The following is a 25951-nucleotide window of genomic DNA, read 5'->3' on the forward strand; positions in this document are numbered from 1 at the left end:
ACAGGCTCCGCTTCCTCACTCCTCACAAGGATTTCCAACGTACCCCTCGGGCTGCCGGTGTCTTCGCCCTCTCTGCCCTGCTGCCGGTCCGGCGGCGGCTCCGGACGGCGGCGGGCGCGGTGCCGCTCAGCCTGCAGCGGAGCAGGGCTGCGGCGCGGGCAGGCTGCCTGGCAGGGCTCTGCTGGCGTCAAGGGGGCCCTCTAGGTGGGTTCTCCCACACAGCGCCGTCCTGCGTGCTCTGCCTCCCACGCACCGAGGAGGAAGGACGGGACAGTGGGGGGGACCGAGCGCCCGAGACCGCCTGCCAACGCCTGTGTCGCTGAGTGGCTGGGAGCAAGGAAAATGCAGCAGTCGAGCGCAAAAAGAGGCAGGAAAAGATGTGAGTAGAGAATACGCTTTGCTGTGCTGATCCCTCCTGACATTTAAAAGATTTTTAGAAATGCTTTTACACTTCAAGGTGCCCAGGCCACACACAGGTCGCTTGCCATTCTTTTTCCTTCCTTCTTTCTTTTTTTTCTTTTTTCCCCCCAGTGTTTTACTCTGCGCTAAGACTTTTTAAACTTCAAATGACCCCTTGCCCTTTGAGACAGGAAATCCTGCTGTTTAGAAGCAAGCTGCAACTTCAATGGCATTAAAAGCTGTGATAAAAGTGTGTATTTGATTAGGGTGTGTGTGGACTTGGGAGTAACGTGATAAGATATTGCGCTGTAGATTTTCATAGGTTCTGTTTCCTTAAGCTCAGCTCTTTTGCTTCCATAGCTCTGTTCTGCAATACCCCAAATTAGCCCTATTAAAGTTGGTGCCATTCTGAAGAGGGAATAAAATATTAAACTACTTGAGTGTGATAATGTATTCGCAGTGAAATAGTATTTAATTCAGTCATAAAAAGTGAGCTTCTACTGCCGCACACATTGTATACTGTGTGTTACTGCACTTTGAAGAACTGGAGCACCAAAATACAATAGATGTCAAAATTTAAAAGAGCTTCAGAAACATTTTTGTCCTCCTACTCCACGCTCCAGGTTGTTTGCTTATTTTCTCATTGAAATGTAGCCGCAATAGAAAACAAATACTCTGCGTTTCAAAAGGTGAGAATGAAAATTAGCCTTTTTCAGTAAGCAGTTAGAAAGCAAAAAAAAACATCCATGTTCACTGAAGACATTCAGTATAATTTGTAAAAAGATCAGGTAAATTGTTACAGCTATTATGACATGTTTACACTTTATGTTAAAAGCAGCACTCTCTCCACAACTCACTAACTTTGGGATTTATGACATAAACATTTTAAAGAAGTATAAACAAAATTGTGAAAACTGCAAGGATGTGTTATTCATCTGAACGTAAAAAAAAACCATTACCTCTAACTAATCCAGTTGTGTGTTGCTTTCTTTAGGGTAGATCCACTTCCTATGAAATATTAAGTACACCAAATGCTACACAAATCTGCACTGTCATTATTATTTCATACTGCACTCACCTAACTGCGTACTTGCCTGATCATCTATAGGCACTGACATTTTCAACACTAGACTTAATGCATTGCACTGTCTTGAGAAAGAGCTTCTCAGCACCAGTGTGCCACTGAACACATTTGGAATTCACTAATGAGACTGTTCTGCACGTATACGTCATGAGGAAACCAGTTTATTTGGTTGTCTCTAGTATTAAGTTCAGCACAAACTGATTCAACTAATTTCATTCGGAAGCAGGGTTGCAGAAGGAGGGTAAGCGTATAATAAAATTTCTTGATAACATTACCTTCAGAGTTCACCAAACAAGGTGGAATACAGAATGTAGGGGTTTCTAGAGGAAGGTTAAGTTCAAACTGGGGATCTTAATCAGTAAAGAATTTTTATTGCAGCATAGGCTGACGAGATTGCTAGTCAGTTCAATTTGAAAAAATGCAGCATTTAAAAACAGTTACATTAACTGTAATGGGTGTTTTTTTGGTTTGGTATGGGGTTTTATTTTTTGACAAAATAAAATATTTGGACAAATAAAAGGGCAAAAATAAGCATTTAGGTACGTCAGTTCCAAATCATCTTCACCCACCAAGGTCTCTGAAACACTACATACAACTCAAGGAAAAAAAAAAAAGTTAGAAAACAATTCAGAGCAGGTTTGGCTTTGATCTCTTGGTTCTGCTATTAGGACAGCGCTCTGGTGATTGGAACTTATGCTATAGGAAGATCTAGTGCATCTTCCCAAGTGGTGCTTAAGTACTGCACACAGGCAGAGAGACAGGCTGCAAGCGATATTGGTTCTTTCCAGAAACACAGAAGTCCCAGATCACAGTTCCTTTCCAAGGTTTCCTTGATAATTTTCTACCAAGATTAATTAGATAATGGATTATGCATGTTGATAGCATAAACTGGCCTGCAGTGCTTCTCATTTTAAGACAAAAGGTCACACTGGAGTATAGAGTAAGGACCTACCCTTTTATCTCTCTCTCTTGTTGGTCTTAGGAGTCCTGCATTTCTGACTGCCCAATGAAATACCTAATCAGAGAGCAGTAATAAGAGTGTCTCATGAACTTTCTAATTGACCTGTTAGCATCTTTGTTTCAGTTCTGTTCTCTGACATCAGAGAAACCAAAGAGAGCACTATTTGCATTTCCATTTCTTAGTTTCTGGACATATTTTCTCCCCACAACACTCAGATTTTAACTACCAGTGATAGCAACACATTAATTTAAAAAGTGACTAACACTTGGGTCTGTCGTCCTCTTCTTAGATGTGCAAGTGCACTAGCAGATTAAAGGCTTTGCTTTGTAACATTCGTGGTCCTAATAACAGGGCTAATAGATGTGAGAATTGCTTTTCTATCAGTGACAGGTCTTAATACAGAATCAGTGCAAACAATAATACTGTGTATACAGACAGGTCATGAGAAACAAGTGGCAACAGTGGCATATAAAATTTTTTTTCACAAAAAGGGGCAAATGATCACTAAATTAAATGTTTTGGTGACAATGCAATAATGATTAGGACAAACCATGCCTCTAGGAAGGTAAAATTAGCACTTAAAGAAATGCTTAAAAGCCAGTTATAAGTAATATAATTTCATCAGTATTAACGGTGGCAATGACCTACAGCAACTTTTGAGACAATATGCAAAATAAGCTGGTGAATTCAGCCTGTAGATTCTGAGCAAATATCAATGAAAAAAAGTACCAACTCATCATATCAAACTTGGCAATTGTATAAAAAGAATGACATACAGATTACCTGCAATTCTACGAAAATACAATTATCAAACCTATACATGGACGAAAAGTATGGAGATGACAATTACTTGTGCATGGATCTTGTTTCTATGTTTTGATTATTAGAATCCCTTTATTATTTATAAATACTCCTTGAAAACCATATAGTTTAAAAAATCAACATGATTAATGAACTGCTAAGAACTATGAATCCCACTGCATACAGTTAAAGGTTTATTACATAAACACACAGCAGGTTTATTTGTCTCTGTTCTTCCTATCCAGTCTTCTTGAATCCCTGCAGGCCTTCCCCCTCAAGCAGAATGCAAGCAATATGAATGTTTGGTTTCATGCTATAGAAACACGATTCTGGTGGGCTCCGACCCAGCCTCACATGACTTCACTCTGAACTGAAAAATGACAGAGGAAATCGTTTCTGTATACTCAGAAGAGGTCTAAATGAGCACTATGCAGTGTGTATAGAACACACTCCACACAACTTGCCCTCAGGGCTTGAGAGCGACCTTAGGACCATAATTATCTCATTGAAATTAATGCTGAAAGAGGAAACTTCAAAAAATGTATAGTTCCCATTTGAACAACAATCATGGATTAAGTAATAGTGCTAAGAGCTGCTGGCTATCCCTTAGGAAGAAAAAGAACTTAATTATCAAGTATATTTTTGTTCTAAAAGTGATATGCTCAACTCAAAATGTAATTTCAGCAGAACATAATCTATCCAAGCCTCAGCTTTTTTTGAAATCCAAAGAATCTTCAGGTCAACAACTCAGAAGAATCAATATTTTTTGTCTTCTATTATCTTAGCATTTTTCAAATGTGTTTTTATTTCTTCTCAGTCCTCCTTTCTCTCTGCTCTCCATTATTCCATCCCATCATCATCGTTCCCACCCCCAGTTAAAGAAAGAAATGGTTCTCAGGTAGCCTAACCGTAACATGCAAGATCTGCTTAGTTGTAACAAAAATCATTATTGCTGAGAATCTCAATCGGTAAACTGTACTTCTTGGTAAGGTTTTGCTGGACCTTTTATTTCCTAATTCCTAATCCACGTATTAGGAAAAGGTTCTTCACCAAAGGGTGGTCAATCCCTGGAACAGGTTGCCCAGGGCAGTGGTCATAGCCCAAAGCTCCTAGAGTTCAAGGAGAGCTTGGACAGTGCTCTCAAATATGAGGTTTGCATTTTGAGTTGTCCTGTGTGGAACCTGGAACTGAATTTTGTGATCTTTGAGAATCTCTTCCAGTTCAGGATAATCTATGTATGCTCTGAGAAAACACCTTGCTAAAGTCACATAAATTTAAACTGAGATAGATGGAATAATCTGGAAAAGAATGGCTGTATCTCTCTGAGAGACTACCTTTTTGTCTCATTTGAAGAGAGAGAGTCCTTCTCTCCTTGGCTTTACAGGTCAGTGATCCTTGAGGAAAAATTACTGTAACTATCTGGCATAGCAGCCTACCTCTTTAAATTAGGCTGGTCATGCCCACAGACTCATCTCTTCCCTATTGCATAAGAAGGGGTTCAGTGCCTTAAAAACCATTCTACAAAGGTAAACAGAAACTTTACATGTAATGACATTGCATTAGCTGTTTGGATATATATGTGTTATGTAACAGCTAACTATTTCCATCATCCAGCCACAAATTCAAAAACTGCGTGTTACTGAAACTATTAGGTACAACAGAAAAAAAAAAAAAATTGGAAAAAGTTAAAAAATCTTTTTTTTTTTTTTTAAACAACAGTTAATATTGAAATGTGGGGAAAAAAATCCCACAACAATTGCTTTCATTTTTTATTACTTCATTAGTAAGGAAATCATAGAATCATAGAAGTCAGCCTAAATACATTTCTAGTGAATAACCACAAGCCTTGGTCAGGTGAAGCCCCTGGTGATTTGAAAAGAGGCAATTTCACACGCACATTTAGAAGGGTAGAAAGGATGACCCAGGGAATTACTAACCTGTCGGATTCATCTTCGTGTTACGGAAGATCATGGAGTAGATCCTCCAGGAGCCTATGCTGAGGCACATGGAAAACAGGGAGGTGATACAGGACAACCTGCATGACTTCAGCAGATCTTGCCTGACCAACCTAGTGGCCTTCTGTGATGACATAACTGTGTCAATGGCAAGGGAAGAGCCACTCAAATCATAGAATCGAGAAATCATTTAGTGGTATGAGTTGGAAGAGGCCTTTAAGAACATCTAGTTTCATATCCTTCCCCATCCCCCCATAAGCAGGGACACTTCCCTCTAGACCAGGTTGCTCAAAGCCACATCCAGCCTGGCCTTGAATGCCTCCAGGGAGGGGAAATACACAAACTCACTGGGCAACCTGTTCCAGTATCTCACCACTCTCACAGTATAGAATTCATTCCCAATATCTACTCTAAATTTACACTCTTCCAATTCAAAACCGTTTCCATTTCTCCTGTTGTCCTTATAAAAAGTCCCTCCCCAGCTTTCCTGTAAGCCCTCTTTAGCTATTCCAAGGCCGCTATAAGGTCTTCTAGAGCTTTCTCTTCTCTAAGCTGGAAAGCTCCAGATGTCTCAGCCTGTCCTTGTAGTGGAGACGCTCTTTCTGATCACATCTGTGGCTGTCCTCTGACCTGTACCAACTGCTCCATGCCCTTTGTGTACTGGGGGCCCCAGAACTGGATACAGTATTGCAGGTGGAATCTTATGAGAGCAGAGGAGATAGGCAGAATCACCTTCCTGGACCTTTTGGACATGCTTCTGTTGATGTCACCACCCTACCTATGTCTCTGTTTGGGATTGCTCCAGTCCAGGTGCAGGACCTTATCATCTATCCAGACTTCAGTAAGGCATTTGACACTGTATCCCACAGCAGTATCCCATTTCTCTTAATTGGAAAGATATGGATTTGATGAGTGAACTGTGTGACGGACAAGGAAGTGGTTGCAAGATCGTACCAAGAGAGTGGTGGTCAATGGCTCAGTGTCCAGGTGGAGATAAATGATGAGTAGTGTCCTTGAGGAGTCAGTTCTCAGATCAGTGCTCTTTAATATCTTCATCAATGACATTGAATGTGGGATTGAATGCACACTCAGAAAGTATACTGATGACACCAAGCTATGTAGTGCAGTCGATACACCCAAGGGGTGGGATGCCACCCAGAGAGACCCAGATAGGTGGTAGCAGTGGGCCTAGAAGATCCTCATGTGATTCAAATGTTCAAGTCTGCACCTGAGTCACCCTATCTATACAAGCTGGGGGAGGAAAAGATAGAGCACAGCACTGCTGAAAAGGACTTGGGAATACTGGGGGAAAGCAAGCTGGACATAAGCCAGCAATGTTTCCTTTCAGATCAGAAAGCCAACTGTGTCCCGGCCTGCATCAAAAGTAGCATGGCCAGAGGTGGAGAGAGGTGATCCTGTCCCTCTACTTTGCACTGGTGAGACCTCACCTGGAGCACTTCTCAGTACAGGAGAGACATGGACCTGTTGATTCATGTCCCAAGGAAGGCCCCAGAATGATCCAGGGGATTGGAATACCTCCCTGCAAGGACAGACTGAGAGAGCTAGGGCTGTTCAGCCTGGAGAAGAGAAGGCTCTGGGGAGATCTGATAACAGCCTTTCAGTACCTAAAGAGAGTATAAAAAAGAAGGGAACAGACTCTACAGCAGGGCTTGTTGTTGTGATAGGCCAAGGGAAATGGTTTCAGTTAAAAAAGAGGAGATTTAGACTAGATATAAGAAAAAAGTTCTTTACAGTAGGGTGATGATGCACTGGAACAGGTTGCCCAGGCTGGTGGTGGATGCCCCATCCCTGGAAGGCATTCAAGGCCAGGCTGAATGGGGATTTGAGCAACCTGATCGAGCTGTAGTTGCCCTTCTTCATTGCAGTGGAGTTGGACTAGATGACCTTTAAGGTTCCCTTCCAAATCATATGGTCCTATGATTCTTTAATAAATCTAAAAGAAAACCTAAAAGAAGATTCAGAGGTGATCAATGTCTATAAATACCTAAGGTGTGGGACGCAAAGGGGCAAGGCCAGACTCTTTTCAGTAGAGAGTGGCAATAGGACAAGGGGAAAAGGCCACAAACTGAAGCATAGGAAGTTCCACACAAATGTGTGTAAGAATTTTTCATGATAAGGGTGAAGGGAGCACTGCAACAGGCTGCCCATGGGTGTTTTGGAGTCTTCTTCTCTAGAGATGTTCTTGACCTGCCTGGACACCTAATTGTGCAATCTAGTCTAGGGAGCCTGCTTTGCAGGGGTGTTGGACTCAATGATCTCTAGAGATCTCTTCCAGTTCCATACAGTTCTTTGATTCTGTGATTTTATAATTTCTAACATGAAGATTATTTTCTATTATTTTTAATAATACTCAATTTCAAACATATTTAGAGTACTTGAATCTTGAGTGACAAGTTAGGATGAAACATCACTTGTGCATACCTCAAGAAAAGAATAATAGAGGAATTCAATTTATTCCATTAAATTCTGATTATTCCATGAGAAGAAACTGAATGTGAAAGAAAACATTTGGTATAAAATTATTCTGTTAATGTAATCATGTTATTGTCAACTTAATAAATGAGGCTTAAATAGTGGTTATTTACTTTGCTCACATAGTTGTCTGCTAAAACTGATCTCCATTTTCAGTTCTTTTTTTCTCAAATTTGAATACATTGAAGAAGGAAGAGGTAACAGAAGAAATCTCACTAGCAGCCCATATTTAGGTTAAATGAAAAACAGCACTGATGACTTCTGGAAAGGCTTCTACTCTGTTCTGTGTAAGGTGAAGTTGACTTTAGTATTCAATTGTTAAGCTGAGAATGTTAAATGAAAAAGCTGGATCTTTTCAGATGCTGAAAAATATCAACATGAAAGGGCATAAATATTCATTGGAAAAAAAAAGTTTCGTTTGTTTTTAATCACATTCTCCATTCATATCACTTTTACCTTCTATACAGGGTTATGAAGAAAAAACTTAGTATGTTTTTCGTAAATGCTTGTATTTCATCTTTTAACAATTTGTATATTAATGTAGCGAAGATGGCTTATCTCTACATTGCTATGCATTCATTATATGTATTCTGAACACAGATTTTATAAAAGAGAAATTGAAGCTTTCAAAAACTAAATAGCTGTTTTTCTGAATGTCAGCACTGTAGTAGAGTGGTAATTTTTCTGAAATGTCATTTCTTTTCACAGATCTTACTTTTCTATTAAATACACTATTCTAGTGTACTCACATACACTCACATGAACTAATATGAAATACTTACATGAAATAATATTGTTTATGACTTAATTATCTACAGTATTTTAGAATACTTGAATTATCTTTCTGTTTTTAAGAAACTGAAATAATGGATATATTGACTGTGCTCTGGGAATCCTGAAATTTGTCCAGACACCTTACTGAATTTTCTGACACAGTGCTTTCATTTTAAACAATATATCCTTCAGTTTTCTGTTACCTTTCATATAGCTTATATTAAAAATAAAACTAACATTAATATAATCTATTTCTGAAATTACAAATTTTTATATTGGACAAAGTACACTGGTGAAAGAAAGCCCATCTGCTTGCCTTGGTTAGCCTTGTTTTAGTTGCTTTTAATAATGTTTGTATATAAATAACTTCTGTCAGTGTGTAACTTAGTCATCACAAAAAGTATTATGTGCAAAAAAAATCAGGAACTGCAAAATTATAGGTTTTCAATATTGACATTATGCCACAAAAAGGGTTAATAATTATGAAAGAAATACAAGTAAGTTTAGGTGCTGAATTTGTCTTTACCTCCTGGTCAGCAGACATGAATGGATTTCCTATGTTCTTTTATAGTTTTAAAAGTTTGAGAACTTAAGTCTTATAAGAATTACATTCCTTCCTACTTGACTACTCCAAGATCTTGTAATCTGATTCCTCTCTGAAGTGATGGTTTCCTAATGCTGAGTGATACGAAAGTGTCACTACTGTACTCCTCAGTTTATGTTTATAACACAGCTACAAATAAGAATTCTAAGTGAAATCCTGGAACTCTAGTAGCAATGTTCTGGCAAAATTTGTCATCTCTCACATCTGCCCTAAAGTTCTTTTGCCGATACCCACACTTTTCATTTGAACCAGTTATTCTAACACTTCTTTGTCTAAAAAATAATACTAAAATTGTTGAAATCAACCTAATGTAGTAAGCACATACTTATTTTATACAAAATCTTTTATACAGAATCAAAAATTATTTAAGATTGGAAGGGACCTCTGGGTCCATCTGTTCCAGCTCATTCTCCAGCAGAAACACCCAGAGCAGGGTGCCCAGGCCCATATCCAGACAACTTTTGAAAATCTCCAAGCAAGAGACTTTAGGACCTCTCTAGGCAGCCCATGCTAGTGCTCTATCACCTGCTCAGCACTGAAGTGCTTCCTTATATTCAGAAAGAAACCCTTGCATTCCAGTTTGTGCCCTTTCCCTATTGTCCTGGCATTGAGCACCACTCAAAAGAGCTTGGATCTGTCCTTTTTGCACCTTCCCTTCAGATATTAGTGGCAATTGGTGAGATCCTCTGAGCCCTCTCTTCTCCAGGTTGAGCAGCTGCAGCTCTCTCAGCCTCTCCTCACAGAAATGCCCCTGTCCTTTCAGCATCTCAGTAGCCCTTCACTGGACTCTTTCCTATTTGTCCAGGTCTCTTTTGTACTGGGAGCCCACAGCTAGAGAGAGTAATCCAGGTCTGACTTATGCAGTGCTGAGTAGAGGGAAAGGATCTCCTCTCTCAACATGTTGATAAGTTGTCTAATGCAGGCAAGAATGCCACTAAGTGTTCTTAGTAGTAAGGGCATATCACTGATTCATATTCAACTAGGTGTCCACTAGGACTCCTGGGTTCATCCCTGTAGAGTACTTTCCACAGAGTAGCCTCCAGCATGTACTGGTGTCTGCAGAGGACTCTGCATTTCCCATAATTAACCTGCATGAGATTTTTGCTAGTTGTCTCAGTGTCTAGTAATTCTCGTCTTTAAAAGTTGTGGGGTTTTTGTTTGTTTTTGTTATTTTAAATAAAAGGCCATGGCATTTGTCCAGATGATTTTTGAATTCCAAATAAAACTGTTACTATTACAGTAATTGTGATTTTATGATCTTATTAACAATTCTCACTAAAAGACTGAGATTGCCCATACCAGTTCTTTAAAGATTCTCAAACAATGATCATCCAGTCTCTGTACCTTAAGAGCATTAATATCTGAGGTTTGCTTCCATACAAAATACATTAATTCAGATTTATATGCCTTTCTTCCTATTATCCTGCATGCCTGTCCTGATATTTAAAATAATTTTCCCATTTAAAACTAAATGAAAGATATTCTTCTTTTTCTTGTAATTCCAAAGGTAGTCGTTCAGCACAAATTTATGCTTCTTCTTATCTTTCTTTACATTGCTTTTACAGTTCATAAATCTTCTGTTTTCTGTTGAATCACTGAGTGTTTGTTAAGGAAACCTGTCCAATAGATAGATCTCATAACACTATCCAATCCTTACAGTTGTTAAAAAGCTTTTTTCAATTTTTGTTCCTTATCTCAAACATGAGAAGTTATACTGGGAGACTTCAGTCACAATATGAGAATTCCTGCTACAATAGATTTATTTTATTTTATTTTAATATAGTTGATATGTTTCTATTCAAATCCAAGACCTCTTGGAAAAGCATTCCTTGTAATAGTAACACAACTCATTTTTAGCTATTCGATACCTTCCTTTCTATTTCAAGTATGTTTTTCTCTGCTCATAACTGTAATCTCTCTTCCTCCATCTGTGAAAGTGTTAAGCTAACTTCTGCAAACTGACAATGAAGTTATTTTCCAATGACCTTTCACAAATCCCTTTAGAAAAAGTCTACAAACCTGCAGGACTTTGCAGGGAATACACATACAATGTACATCAGACAATGCCATCTTCCAACCTTTGCGCAAGCATTTTTATAAATAATATTTTATTACTTGATAGGACAGTAATTATTATAATAATTGCTCTTTGTACACAATTTGTATATCTCTGTACAGTGACTTCTAGCAATCAACAACAACTAATATTCAAAAAAAAAAAAAGATGCATTTCTAACTTGGACTAGAATACAGGAGCGAAAGCTTATTAATAAAGACTTGCAACCATTGTCAGCTACTTAAGGGAAATGCAGTAAGAATCGGGCCGTCATATTCTCTGTTTTCTCAGAATTCAGGAAAACCAAATGGTTTACATTGCAAAATGCCCAAACGCAAACTAATTCAGACAGAAGTTCTGCCTCCCATTAAAGATGGTAAGAAATTCTGGATACAGATGTTTTCCTGATGTATACTATTGAATATTGTTTATGTGAATTTAGCTGGAATGTATACAGACAAACTCAGTGACAAGCAAATTGTGTTTTATAGCAAGATGCCTAGGGTAACTCAGAAATTTAAAAAATAAGGTATTTATTTCAAATAGTTTAGATGATCTTTATCTGAAATCATCTTGAATTAAGAAAAAAACAGTGGGAAATTACTATTCACTGCAAAGAGAAGTGTTCTTAAAAAAAGCTGATTATAAAGTTCTTAGTGAGATTTATTAAACAAAAATGGGTGAATATTTCCTGTAATACAAAGCCATTCTTGGTTTGTTTTTAATTTATTATTTAGAGAACTGCGACAAAAAACAAACATGTGACAGCATAAGTAGTAAAACTCTCTGTTTTGCAGATTGAAGTACAAAATTCTGAGTTTACAGTAGCTATTTTTTGAAGACTGAAGACTGAATTCTGCTGCATTTACATGGCAGAAAATGCTAAGTGACAACCCCACTGCCACCCTTGCTGTTAACCACTACCAGTCTGATTACAAACAAAGTTCAGCAGTGCTGAGAAGCCTCGCTATTTTCTGGAATGTATACACTGTGAGAAATGGAAGCCTTCTGCCACAGCATATCTCAGAGAGTGAAAACTATAATACTTTGAATCTGGAGAATCAGCTTTTATGAAGCACACAGAAAACAGAAAAAACAGGTTTGTTTGTTTGTTTTCTGTACACTTCTTTCTTTTTTTCTTTTTAAAGAAAAGCCTCCTAAATCAGGCATGTGTATGTCAAGCTTGCAATTACCCCTGGAGATAGCAAGGTCTTGCAATATATTTTACATGTATATGCCAAATCTTAAATCGATTCAGATCTTCTTTCCAGAACTACTAAAAATATTCCTGCAAACTAAAGTAATCTTTACGGCATTAAAAAACAAACAAGCAACAACAACAACAAAATTAGATTTTTATTGAATTTGATTATTGAAAACAGGAACAAAGGCAGGCATCTACAATTCCAGTTCAAAGTAGGACTCTGATTTCGATCTACCAACAATGGGGAAATTGGAAAATCACTTGTCATGATACTATCTGGGCTTACTTCAGTAATCAAAATGTAATTCTTGCTGAACTCAAACTTCAAAGCACCGTGGAAACCCAAGGCAGGTCTATTTGAAGTAGAAAACACTTATTTGTCGTATATGAATGGGCCATGTTGACTGAAGTGCTATAGCTATTTAACAAAAACTATGTTGATCAAAATGGACTACTTACAGTGCCTTATCACTAAGTACGAAGTGCAGTGTAGGCAAAGTTTAAGAGATATTAGCAGAATGATTATTCAAGGAAATGGAGAAATTTGATTTCTTTCTCCTACATTTTCATTTCTGAGATTTCTTCTTTTAACTAATTGAAGAACAATATCATGATTCCCTGATAGTCTGATGAATACTCATTACTCTTCTAAAACCATGTCCACCTTTGTATGAGATTCTTCAGCAGAGATACATATGGAATAAATTAGTTAATGCAGTGGAGAAAGAAAGGATGCTTTCAAAGTCTGTTTGGCTGATGTTTTCTATCTTCAAAATTGTGCACACAATATGTGATAATAAATGAAATAAAAATATGTCTATATTCCCTCTCAACAAACACACATAAATGGGGACCGAACAATCTTGCTACTCTCTACAAAATCATACTAAAGCTATCCTTACTGCTCTAATAAGAATTGCATTTTAAAATAATGAAATACTGTATTATGCACAAGATAACGATTTGTGAGGATTTGATAAATAGTCCATTGGGAAGATGATCATTAGCATGTTAAATATAAGACAACAGTATAATAGATGTGATGTGTATCTTCTAACTGACATGCAAAGCTAAACCTGGGAAGCTACTGAATGACTTTTTCCTAAATAATATGTTAGGTTGCCTAGTAAATAAACTCATTATCAGAATGATGCTTGCATTTGACCACCTTATAATCATGACTCATAGTGGTATATTTTGTCAAGCATTAACTTTAATCTTGTTCCGGGGCTGGAATAATTACAAATTAATTGCTAGACAGGTATGCTTTATATCCACTTTGCCCAACACATTCTCAATGACTAGATAATATTCTGTTGAAGGAAGGGTGTATCATTTTCTTGATAATGAAGTGATTCATTTTGTATTTGGCACAGGGCATTCAACAACTTTTTACATTAATTGAGAATTTTCGTTATGATGAATACCAATTTATGAATTAAAAGAAGACATGGAAGATTTCTGATCTTGTCAAGTAAAGTTGGATTGCAAAAGCTTGAGAACCACTGTTCTAAACAATTAATTTAAATCAACATTTAAACACCGAATGTTATAACCTTTTAAATTATATCTTTAATGAAGAGAAATGGTTTAATATTTTTTAAAAAGAATTAACGTACACTTTAATTTTCCAAGGGAGAATCTAAAGGATAAACCAAGATTTTTCCAAACTCAAAGCATAAAAAATTTGCCAAAACTAAGATTTGAATATCTCAATTTGTTTGCGAGAGAGTTGGGCTTAAAGCATCTCCACTGAATGAAAAGGAATTGGAAAACCCAACAGTTGAAAAATCGGCCTGTTTCTGTCATTTTCTTTCCTATGTTTCAGTAATGGATCATCTTGGCAGAAACCATGGTATTTGTATAGAAGGGCATGCTGCCTAGATCCACGATAACCACTTTTCATCTCAACTTAGTGCTTAGGCAACAGTGCTCAATAATGGATATGAAAATCTGTCCCATTATCTAAGCCCTAAATACCTCTTCTGTCTCATTCTTTAGAGAGCTAATAACTCAACCTAGCATTATTTTACTTCTCATGTGAAATTGAATTTGAACAGGAAATGTAGAAAACATCTGCAAATATATGAGCAATAAAATTCACAAGTTTTCAAATATATTTTCACAATAACTGCCATATCCACAAATATTTACATAAATTATTCATGCACTTATAAATATGTAACATAAAATTCATATATTTTTTTTTTCACAGCTGGCAGGAAGATGTCATGTTCATTAGTTAAAAAAGAAATATTCTAAACTGAAGTGTCATGCATTTTAGTCAAACATTCAGAAATTTATTACATGCGAAAGTCTTTTTGTTTCCAAATCAGCAGACCCAAGTAGAATTTTTTATGTTAAATCAAGTAACTTGGCTTTTTTTTTTTAATTGTTATTTTGGCAATTAATTAATTCAAGATGTTTAAAATTTTAACTTGCAATCACTAATGTAATTCATTTTCATAAAATCAAAGCCTGTTTTGAATAATTTTATATAAATGTATCAAAAGATAACAAGCAGAAACTGAAGCGCATTTAAGCATTGTCACATAATGCTTCTTCTGGTCAAACTATTCTTACACTTTCTGCTCTGGTATGTTTCAGAACTGTATGAATATCTTCCGAATCTCTGAGTTATACTGTTTTTCATTGTGCCTTTATATATTTTCCCATGCCATGTTTCAACAATGCATAGATGACATATTCATGTAAAAAATTATTGTATGTTCTATAATGAATCAGGAATACAATAAAGACTTTTACAAAAATATGCATAAGTTTTATCAAAAAGTATCACAATAAAATATTCAATACAATTTTTGTTTGTTTGTTTTGTGCTGTGTAATACCTAGTCTGTGCCACCGAAAGAAATCACTGCTGAAGAACACATTTTCAGTCTTAATCAGTCAGACCTACCTTACAGGATTTTGTAAAGATTTATAAAGTGCTTAGAAGTTGTAAAGCTAACCATGAATGCCAAATACAATAAATATAGTAAAAGCAATAAAGCAATGGCATCTGTAGTACTGTTTAATAATAAATTCTTTTATGATATTTAGATATGAGCATTAGGGCCAATTGAAAATTGAAACTGTACAGAGTGTACTATTTTTAAATCATGTCATGTCTCTTGGAAGATCATTTCATGGTCCTTCAAGAATTTTCTAATGAAGATAGATGTAATATGAAAAGCTGAATTTTTGAACACAACAAGAAATACTATTAAAGACAGTCTCACTAGTAACTACAGCCCTAATATGCAGTCAGAAGATTTTCAAATGAAAAAAAACCAACACACAAACATAAATAATTTTAGAAAAGATTTACAAATGATCAATTCTTAATGTATTTCTAAACTGAGCTAAAGATTCAACAGAATGGCAACTTTTTATTTTCAAAAGGTGGTCATGGGAGTAGGATCTCATGAGTTTAGGAGGGATTTCCTTTGACAATTGTGCTTAATATTACTCATGCATTTAATACGGATATCAAATTAATTTCAGGTTGAAGACTCGTCTGATAAAAGGTCTTTAGGTATATTTGGATAAGCAAAGTTTGCTGAAGGAATCTTCATTTGTGTTAGAAGTATAGTTTTTTTAGATGGTTATGATATGTTAAAGGTTATTTATTGAATACTACTAAACTGATTTAGATTAACTATGTAAACAGTCTTTTTTTTAAAAACAAAAAGAGACAGCAGAAGTTTGCAGAGATACTCATGAACTTGATTTCAAACTTTTTTCCTCCAACTGCATTCAATATTTACTTTTTAACCCCCAAACATATACCTTTTGTAATGTGCTTTTAGACAACTTATTTGGATCAATGAATCATTAAGATTTCAAGTTTGTCAGGTTGCCAACATTGCAGCTGAAGAGCAGTACAATATTGGAAATGTTTTACAAGTGACAAAGCAAATAAAATGCCTGACTGCAAACACTAAACAGAGTCACATACATGGTGGAATTAACCATAATTCCCATTACTAATATCATAAAAAGTACAGGCACAATATGACATAGGTTTGTGTTCTCAGTTCATAAAGTGTGGCTTGTCCTTCATTCTAATACTAGCATTTTAAACACCCTGAAGTAAAAGAAAATTATCCTTATCACATAGTTAGATCTTACTCAAATCTTGTGTCTAGGAATAAGTAAAACAGAAATTTCAAGCTGCTGTAAGGTATAGTGTGTCTTAACACTGATATTTTAGCTGTGATGTTGGTGACATTATTGAGACCATTTGGTATCCAACCCCGTCTAAAAAAGAATTTGTATATAAGAAAGCCTTTCACAAAATATGATGGATATTCTTAAGCAAGGCCTAAGTATATGTCCTTGCCTGTTCATGCGCACTTTGAGTGAACATACAGCTGAATAAGGTGATGAAGATTCTAGATTTAAGCTCATTTTACTATGAAAGATATTTTTTCCATAGAATTCTTTATAGATTTAGTGTTTATAAAAAACCATTTGTTCCTACAATTCCACTTTATTCAGATATGAATGCTGAAAATATAATTACAGATTTTGGGACAGAATTATTTGCTTCTTACATAAAAGCAACCACCTCTCCCCCCACAAATGGTGCCAGTAAACTCTCAAAGGTGCCATTCCAGAAAATGAACAATCTTTCTAAGTTCTAGGTGTGTTTATATGATAGACATTTTTGCAAATAAAAAACATAATCATGTAGAGATCCCAAAATATGAAGAGTGCAGATTAAACATTTACAACTTATTCCAAAATATGCTGCCAAACTGTTAAAGGATATGTTAAAAGTTTGTAATTTTCAAGGCCTGCAGGGAATTTATAAGCACACATATGTGCAGAAACAATTGGAGATATTGCAGCACAGTCACGTTCACCACTATGGCTGAAGAGTCTGAAAATCAGCTGACAGTCATTCAAGAGAAAGCTGTTAGAAAATGACAGCAATATTCCATAAAAGCAATTATCTGAAACAGTACTTATAAAAACATGTAAACACCTAACTATCAAAAATAGAATCCCACATATAAAATATGGAAATGGTTCTGGAACACTTGAAAAAATAATGCAGCATTTTATTGCATGGGTATGTTGCATCCTGTGGCATATTTGGCAGAATGGAAAATAAAAATTGACTGTCTTTCTCCTGCAAGAATAATAAATAACTTCTTGGGAAGATCAGCTAATTATTATTTTATTATTATTATTTTTAATGTACAGAGGCAAGTATTCAGTCACTGATCAATATTTGTATTGAGCTGAAGGTCAAACTGCCAGCCTTTCTCCAAGCCCATGCATCTGAATTAATAATTCATAGTTCATAGTACTAATTCAGTAGTAATGAATTTAAGTCAAAGCAGAAGAAAGCTGAAGAAATAGCTGAACAGTTTACCAGTAAATTTGAGAAGTATCTTACTATTTTCAAATATAAGTCCCTTCTTACTTAGCTATTTCTTTTATAATTCAGTGAGCTGCCATGAAATTGCTGCCATGAAAATATTCTTCAAACTGCCAGATCATTGCTGTTTGAAAAACCTGTAATAATGTACTTATTTCATGGTAATGAGAGCTAGGTTATTTGGTTGTGATAGTTCCTTGACTAAAGACATATCCTTTCTTTTAATCCTCTTTTTGCATTACTAATGATTAACATTAGTTCACTAAACCACAGAAATGTAGGGGTTGGAAGGGACCTCTGGAGACTGTCTACTCCAGCCACGTCCAACCTGCAGCACACAGGTCACATGTGGCCCGGGACAGTTACTAATTAGCTCTGTTTCCTGTCTCATGACATCATGGTGACAACTCTTACCTGCTGAATAGTCCTGGGCACTCACCCATCTCTCAGAAACAACCAGAATATCAGTCCAATACAATTCCTCTTCACTCAGTGCAGCCCCGTCAAGCCAAAAGTTTGGACACCCATTATCTAGTCCAACTCTGAGGCAGGTTTTGACTATCTCCAGAGAAGGAGACTCCAAAACCTCTCTGGGCAGCTTGTTTCAGTCTTTTTTAACCCTCAAAGATTTTCTTATGTTTTGTTCTCATAGAACACTTCCTGTGTTGCACTTTGTGCCCATTGCCCCTTGTCCCATCTGTGTACCACCATCCAAAGATGATGCTTCAGACCCTGATCATCTTGGTAGCCCTCTGCTGGGCCCTTTCCAGTCATTCCCTGCCTGTCTTAAACTGGGGGAGCTCAGAACTGGACAAAGTACTCCAGGTGTGACTTCACCAGGGCGGAACAGAAGAGATGGATAACCTCCCTCAACCTGCTGGTTACACTCTTTTTAATGCATCCCAAGATACCACTGGCCTTCTTGATCACAAGGGCATGTTGCTGGCTGATGGTCAACCTGCTGTCTACCAGGACACTTGATTGCTCTGGAAGATGTGTGTTCACATTTCCACTAAAATCCAGAAGTTCTTTCCAACCAGAAATGTTAAATGTGTATGTCAATTCACTTTCAGAATTGATTCTCATAGCAGATGGCATTTATTTTGGTTTTACATTTATTGTACTGAATGTTAATTTATCTCAATCCTAAGAAAACAAGATGAGTAAAAGTAATTCATCTACAACAGTATTTCATCATCACTCGTTTTCCAGGTTTTACAGAATTCAGAAGGAATTTCCTGTTACATTTTTTTTTCAAAATGCATATTCTCTCAAAGACTTTACTTTTATCATTTTCTAACTTTTATGATGGACTAAGTCTACATTCATGCATACAGTTATTCAAATAAATAAAAAATCAATCAGATTAATGTTGAAAAAGGAGCATCTCAAGGTATGGGTATGTATGCATAAAGTAATTCCAAGTTAGTAATTAGATCATCCTAATTCAAGGTACTTGAAGATATACAACATTGTGTTTAGAATTGTTTTTTTTTTTCAAACTTGAGGAAGTTTTAAGACTAGAAAATGAGATTGCCAACGTAATGTTCCTTATATAATTTTAAACCATATTTTCAATCTGCTATTGCAATTACTAAGTTGCATTGTCTCTGATATCTGAGGTAACTAGATACATTCCCTTCAGCTATTATTACAGTCTTTATTCATCAAACCAGATTACTAGCTTTCCTTCTATCCCAATCAAGTTGTAAAGAAATTTGACACTGCACAGTAAGTAAAGTAGCCCATTAAGAGAAATTAGTCCAAGCTACATAAGTGAATAGAAATGGAATATCAATGACATTTGTTTTAAACTGAAGTTGCCATTAAACCTATTATATCTATAAGGGTTATCTAATTAAAAAAATTCATCAGCATCCAGTTGACTACAACCTCTTCAGATTCCCAAGCTCACTGAAAAATAATTGACAGAAGTCTCTCAGTGACACCAGCCAGCTCCTTGAGAATCCTGGGATCAAACCCATCAGGCCCTGTAGACATCCAGTTGGAACAGTAAATCTCACACAGGTTTGTGCTTGGTTGGGAGTGTATTGTTACTGCTGTCATGGTCCTCCAGCTAAGGGTTCCAGAGCCCATAATAAGTGTTGAATACAGAGTCAAAGAAGACTATGTTCCTATGTTTGAGGTGACCATCCTCATTAAGTAATGGATCTCTGGTCCTCAGATTGGCATTAACATATTTTTAAAAGAGGCTTTTTTGTTGTCTTCCCACAGTACTGGCCACCCTCAATCCTAATTGAGCTTTGTCTGTGTAAATTTTCTCCCTGTATTGGCCAGCAACATCTTTGTAGTCCTCCCAGATCACCTGTCCTCACTTCCACTGGCCATACACCTTCTTTTCCCTCATGGGGTCTAGAAGATTTTTGATCAGCCAAACTGATCTTCTGCCCCACCTGCTGACTTCCAGCATTTTAGAATTGGAATTGTTTGTTCCTATTTTCTTAGGAAGTGGTACTACAGACCCCAAAGGCAGTTTACCTTCAAAGGCAGTTTACAAGGGCACCTTGCTATGAATTCCCTGGACAGCCTGAAGTCTGCTCTCTCTATATCTGAAGTTTTGGTTGCAGTTTTTCTGTCAAGAAAGATAATGAATACTTTGTGATGACTATTGCCAAGACAGCCACCAATAGCCATTTCACCTGAGATTCTCTCTGTTTACAAGCAACAAACTTAGAAAGGCACTTTACTAGAACATGGACCAGAAAAGTATCATCAAGGTATATTAAGAATCTCCTGAACCCGTTTGTGTCAGTTGTGTGGTACTCCCAGGTAGCATCTGCCAAATTGAAGTCACCCATGAGAACAAGGGTAGGTGATCTAGAGATATCTCTTAGTTCCTTAAATAATTCATTTGTTCCATTGTCCTGGCCTACAGTAGACTCTTACAATGACATTTGCTTTGTTCGTTCCTTATTCCTTATCCAGAGGATTTCAGCCGTGTTATCAATAACTGTGAACTCCATACTGCCTAGTCCCTCCCTCACATACAATGGCAACGCCCCACCTTGTTTGCCTATTGAAAAGCTTAGAACTGACCATCATAACACACTAGTCACTAACTGATCAGATGCATCAACCATCTTTCAGTACTGCTCTGTTTTTGGTTGGATGGAGGAAGACCCTACCTGACTCTTTAACCAAAGGCTCTTGCAATTGTCCTTGGACTTCTTTTTGTAACTTCATTGCCACAGACATATAAAAGCAATTATGGACAATAATGAGAGGGGTGTATCAAGCTAGTGAGCTTTCTAGTGACAACCCCTACCAAGGTCTCAAGGAGACAGCAGACTTCCCTAAGTGTCAGGTCTGGTCAGCATATTGGGCTGGAACAGGAGAGAGTTCACTCTAAAGATCACTCTTAGCAAGTGATATGGATCAAACTACACCAAGCATGGTTTTCTTTGAACTACAGAATTCTTCAGTGCTATCATAGAATTTTGAGCCCTAAACATCATGTCACATTCCAAATCATGTCACATAAAAACAATGCAGTGTGGGCTTCATTTCAGATTATAGTCCGTGTTACTACATCATACCAAAACACTTTCAAATAGATTAACATATAAAAAGTAATAATTACCTTCCTGTCAGAACTGCATCAGACAGGGTCCAAATAGAATGCAGAGCCAAGTGCCACGCAATGAGAATAAGCAACACCTGGTTTAGAGTCCTGAGCAACTTGGCGTATTCTGCATCATTTAGCTTATGAGTTACGCATCACACTCAGGATCTGAAGTACTTTCCAAATACATGCATGTCTTCTTCGACCTTCACAAAGCTTCATGCTTCATGACCAAAAAGTGTTGAAATGGACTAATATCTAGATCCAAAACTTACTCACAAAATTAAACAGAAGAACTTGATACCTTAGGATAAATATTCTTCAAATACAGACACAGAAAGACTAGCTACTTCATATTGTTTGACAGATCTAAAGTATTGGTTTAGATATCCAAATTTAATTATATTTTAAATTAGTAAGTGGAAATAATTCAGTTAAATCTTTCTTTGCATTTATAGTTGTTTTTTTTTTTTTTGCTTGTTTGTTTGTTTGTTGCTGTTGTTTTCCCTAAAGAAATTATTACCCCCTTTGCTACTTTGGCTGAAGTTAATATTTATTCTTACTAATCACGATACAATAAACCCCCTTATTCTTTAAGTATCCACATTGTTCAGTACACATTAAAGATGTTTTTTTTTTTGTTTTTTAAACTATTATAAAATGTTAAAATATTAAATATTATCTTAATCTTCTGTTCAGTGTTTATGGAAAGCTACATTTTGCTGGAAACCAAAAATAAATTGCAATAGTAATAATAAGAAAATCAGTACTTTGGAGTATTTATGCTATTATTAATAAGGAAAAAAAGTACTATGCTTTATATATTTAATGAACAATAGTGTTGGATATAGATTTAAATGGACACATAAATAACTGAAACTACTGAAAAAGATTAATTTTTATTTTCTCAGACATCAGAACTAAGATTCAGCCTTTTTATAACATTACAGGGAAGTAGTAGATGGAAAAGTGGGGAAAATAATGAGTCAGTAAATTTCAATATTAACAAAAGAAATCTGAATGAAAGAAACAACTTCTTTTTCTTGTCCTGAGCTTTGAAGAAAGAGTAACTATTCCTTATGGCCAGTTTAAATTTTCATGTTACTAATTTTAAATACGCTGTCTGCAAATAGGTTAGCAGAAAAGTAGTATTTCCTAACATCCAACCTAAATCTCCCCTGGCATAGCTTGAAGCCGTTTTTTTTTTTTTTTTTTTCCACCAACAATAAACAAGAGCCTGCATGCCCAGATTTGTCTCAGAGGAATTTGGGAGGGCTCCTCCGAGAAGGTAACGCAGTTGATAACCCAGCTGAAGTGTCTCTACGCCAGTGCATGCAGTTTGGGAAATAAGCTGGAGAAGGAAACAATGGTGCATTTAAAAAACTATGACCTAATTGCTATCACAGAAATGTAGTGGGATGAATGGCACAACTGCAGTACTATGATTGTTAGAAAGGATAGGCAAGGAAGTAGGAATGGGAGCGGTTTCCTCTAAGAAGTGAATGGATTGCAAAAGAAACAGCCATGACCAGGTTGAGAGCTTGTGGGTTACAATTAGAGACCTGATAAATAAAGGACATCTGGCAGCTAGCATCTGCTACAAGCTGTCTGATCAGGGGATTCTGTTGGTGAGACTTTCTCGCTTTAGTTAGAAGAGGTGTCACACTCACAGGCTCTCATCCTCATGGGGGATTTCAACAACTCAGATATCTGCTGAAAAAAAACATCATGGAAGCTGCAAGGAATCCAGGAGAGTCTTGGAGCCCATTAAAAATAACTTCCTGGTTCAGGTATTGGACAGACATATCAGAGATGAAGCACTACTGAACCTGTTGCTCACCAGTGCAGAGGAGATCATTAAAGAGGATATGATTGGAGATGATCTGGACTGCAGTGAGCAAGCCCTGGTCAAGTTCCTGATCTCAACGAACATGAGTCTGGCAAAGGGTGGGGTGAGGACCCTGGATTGTAGGAAAGGGAACTTCTGGATGTTTAAGGTATCACTGGATAAGATCCCTTGAGAAGACATCCTTAAAGACAAAGGGATGGAGCAAAGCTGGCAGCTCTTTAAACACCTTTCTGATTAACATTTATAAATATCTAGGAGGAGGTGGAGGTCAAATGGATGAAGTCAGCTCTTCTCAGTGGTGTGAAGTGACAGGACAAGGAACCATGGACTAAAACGTGGATGTAGGAAGCTCCATACAAACATGTTGAACTTCTGTATAGTAGGGGTGATGGAGCACTGGAATGGGTTGACCCAGAGATGTTGAGGAGTCTCCTTCAATGGAGATATTCAAGACTCATCTGGACACCTACCTGTGTAACCTACTGTAGGGAACCTGCATTAGCAGGGGGGCTATATTCAGTGATCTCTTGAGGTCCTGCAATTCTGTGATTCTGAGAGCAGAAGAGCTCTACATTCTGCAGTATAAGAAATCAAGCAGGGGAGGCAGGAAACCAGTGCGGCTGAGTAAGGACCTGCATTTCAAACTGAGGAAAAAGAAGTAAATGCACAGGCATTGGAAACAGGGACATGAGGCATGGGAAGAATACAAACATGCAGAGATGGGATCAAAAAAGCCAAGGCACAGTTAAAACTGCACTTGCCGAGGGATATGAAAAATAACTTGTGAGTTGAGATAGAAACTATTTACTAAGATAGAGAGAAAACTGGAAACAAACAGGCAATGATAACAATATATATATCAGAATCAAAGAACCATAGAATCATTAAAAGACCACTAAGATCATCTAGTCCAACTGTTTACCTACCACCAGTGCTGCCCACTAAGCCATATCCCCAAATACCAGAGCTACATGTTTCTAGAACACCTGTAAGGACTGTGACTCCACTATCTCCATGCAGTTAATTCCAGTGCCTGATCACTCCTTCAAAGAATATTTTTTTCCTAATATCTAACCTGAGCCTCCCCTGGCACAACTTGAGGCCATTTCCTCTTGTTCTGTCGCTCATTAACCAGGAGAAGAGACCAACCTCCACCTTGCCACAACTTCTTTTTAGGTAGCTGTAGTTTGCAATAAGGTCTCCCCTGAGCCAACTCTACACTAAACAATTCCTGTTCCCTTGCTTACTCTTCATAATACTTGTGTTCCATACTGCTCACCAGCTTCACTGCCCTTCTATGGACGTGCTCCAAGTCTTTCTGGTAGTGAGAGGTCCAAAACAGAATGCAGTACTCAAGATGTAGTTCCACCAGCATGAAGTACAGGGGAGTGATAACCTCCCTGATCATGCTGACTACACTATTTCTGTTACTAGCCAGGGTAACACTGACCTTACTTGCCACCTGGGCACAGTGTTAGCTGACATTCCATTGAGTGCTAACAACACCCCCAGATCTGTGATGCCTAATTTAGGCCACCTATTGTGGCTCCAGCTTCCTCCTGACAAAGCACTATATAGGCAGTGGCTCTTCCCTACTGAGCAGTCTAGCTTGCTCTCGGATGAGCTTCCAAAATATCAGTGTGCTATTAATATTGTTTTGGCTGAAATCAGATAATATACACCCTTTATTTCACACAATTTAAATCATACAGATCCTGCAGTTTTCCATACATTCTGATTAATTACACAGATATCACTCCTCTGATCTATAGGTCATCCCTCTAAATTGTACACAGAATTCACATGCTAGATCTTCCTAGAAGGGATATCTTTCCTTCATGACTGACAAGAGTCACCTCTATAGGTTGAAAGCTTGTGTGCCTTTTCCAATCATTTTGTCAATACTCCTTTCCCTGAAAAAGAATCCTAGCTACTTGGCTTTTCTACCCCTTACGTCCAGGCTACTGACACCATTATTTCAGCATCAGAGCAAGCAGGTGGCAATATTCTTATGTGGATGATGGCCAAAATCTTTTTGCACATCTCACAGCTCACTCAGAGATCAGATGATTATGAGTTCTGACACTTCATCCTACCATCCTCATAGCGGTCTCCCTTCATCTTCATCTTCTCCTTCCGTCTTTATTTTAGTAGAAGTTTCTATTCTTAATAAAGAAGCTGACTTTTGCATCCATTTTTTTTGGTCCTGTGTATAGGGGTATAGGGGGGATGGATACTGGCACAAGCTGAACTGCAGGGCTTGGAGAAACTATGAGACTTGTACTGTCATCAAATCTGGAGACCTATTCCCCTTTAGTGAATAGCGTTGAATAAGACTCAGTAGGCATGGACCTGGCCCAGCAAGTTGTGCTGATCTGTACCTTGGGGGAATTACCAGGGCAATAGCACACATTTTTTATTTTTATTTATTTATTTATTTTTAAAGATTCTGCAGTTGTTCAGCAGTGAAATTCCAGAACACAGGAGGTGCTCACAGTTCCAGGTACCTGTCCATACTTTCCCACATTCCCGCCTCTCTTAACTATCCCATGTCATGGCAGATCCTTGGGTTTTTCAAAATAGTTGTTTAACCTTAGACAAAAACTGAAGCACATTCAGTAGGCATAACAGTAACATTCTAGTTTGAACACATTCCTGCTCATCTCTAAGCTCATGTTCCCATTATTAATAATTTCCAAGGTATGGCTCCCTAAGTACAAAGATGACTGCAATATTGAATACAAATACCAGATTAGTTTCTGGACGAGTGTTACACATGCAGTAAAATGATAAGATC

The 25951-nt window shown here is 37.2% G+C and overlaps 1 protein-coding gene and 1 long non-coding RNA gene across 6 annotated transcripts in view; one reads left to right on the forward strand and one right to left on the reverse strand.

Annotated features, from left to right (window-relative positions):
* Positions 1–25951, reverse strand: part of PDE4D (phosphodiesterase 4D) — a 594225-nt gene that overhangs the window by 263767 nt on the left and 304507 nt on the right. The gene's annotated exons all lie outside the window — the stretch shown is intronic.
* LOC104914902 (uncharacterized) lies at positions 220–15116 on the forward strand. Its single transcript, XR_796174.4, has 3 exons — positions 220–379; positions 11925–12226; positions 13708–15116. It is a non-coding gene; the product is annotated as an uncharacterized LOC104914902 (long non-coding RNA).

This window comes from Meleagris gallopavo, chromosome Z (assembly GCF_905368555.1).
Source record: "Meleagris gallopavo chromosome Z, MGAL_WU_HG_1.1, whole genome shotgun sequence".
In the NCBI taxonomy this organism is placed as follows: Eukaryota; Metazoa; Chordata; class Aves; order Galliformes; family Phasianidae; genus Meleagris; species Meleagris gallopavo.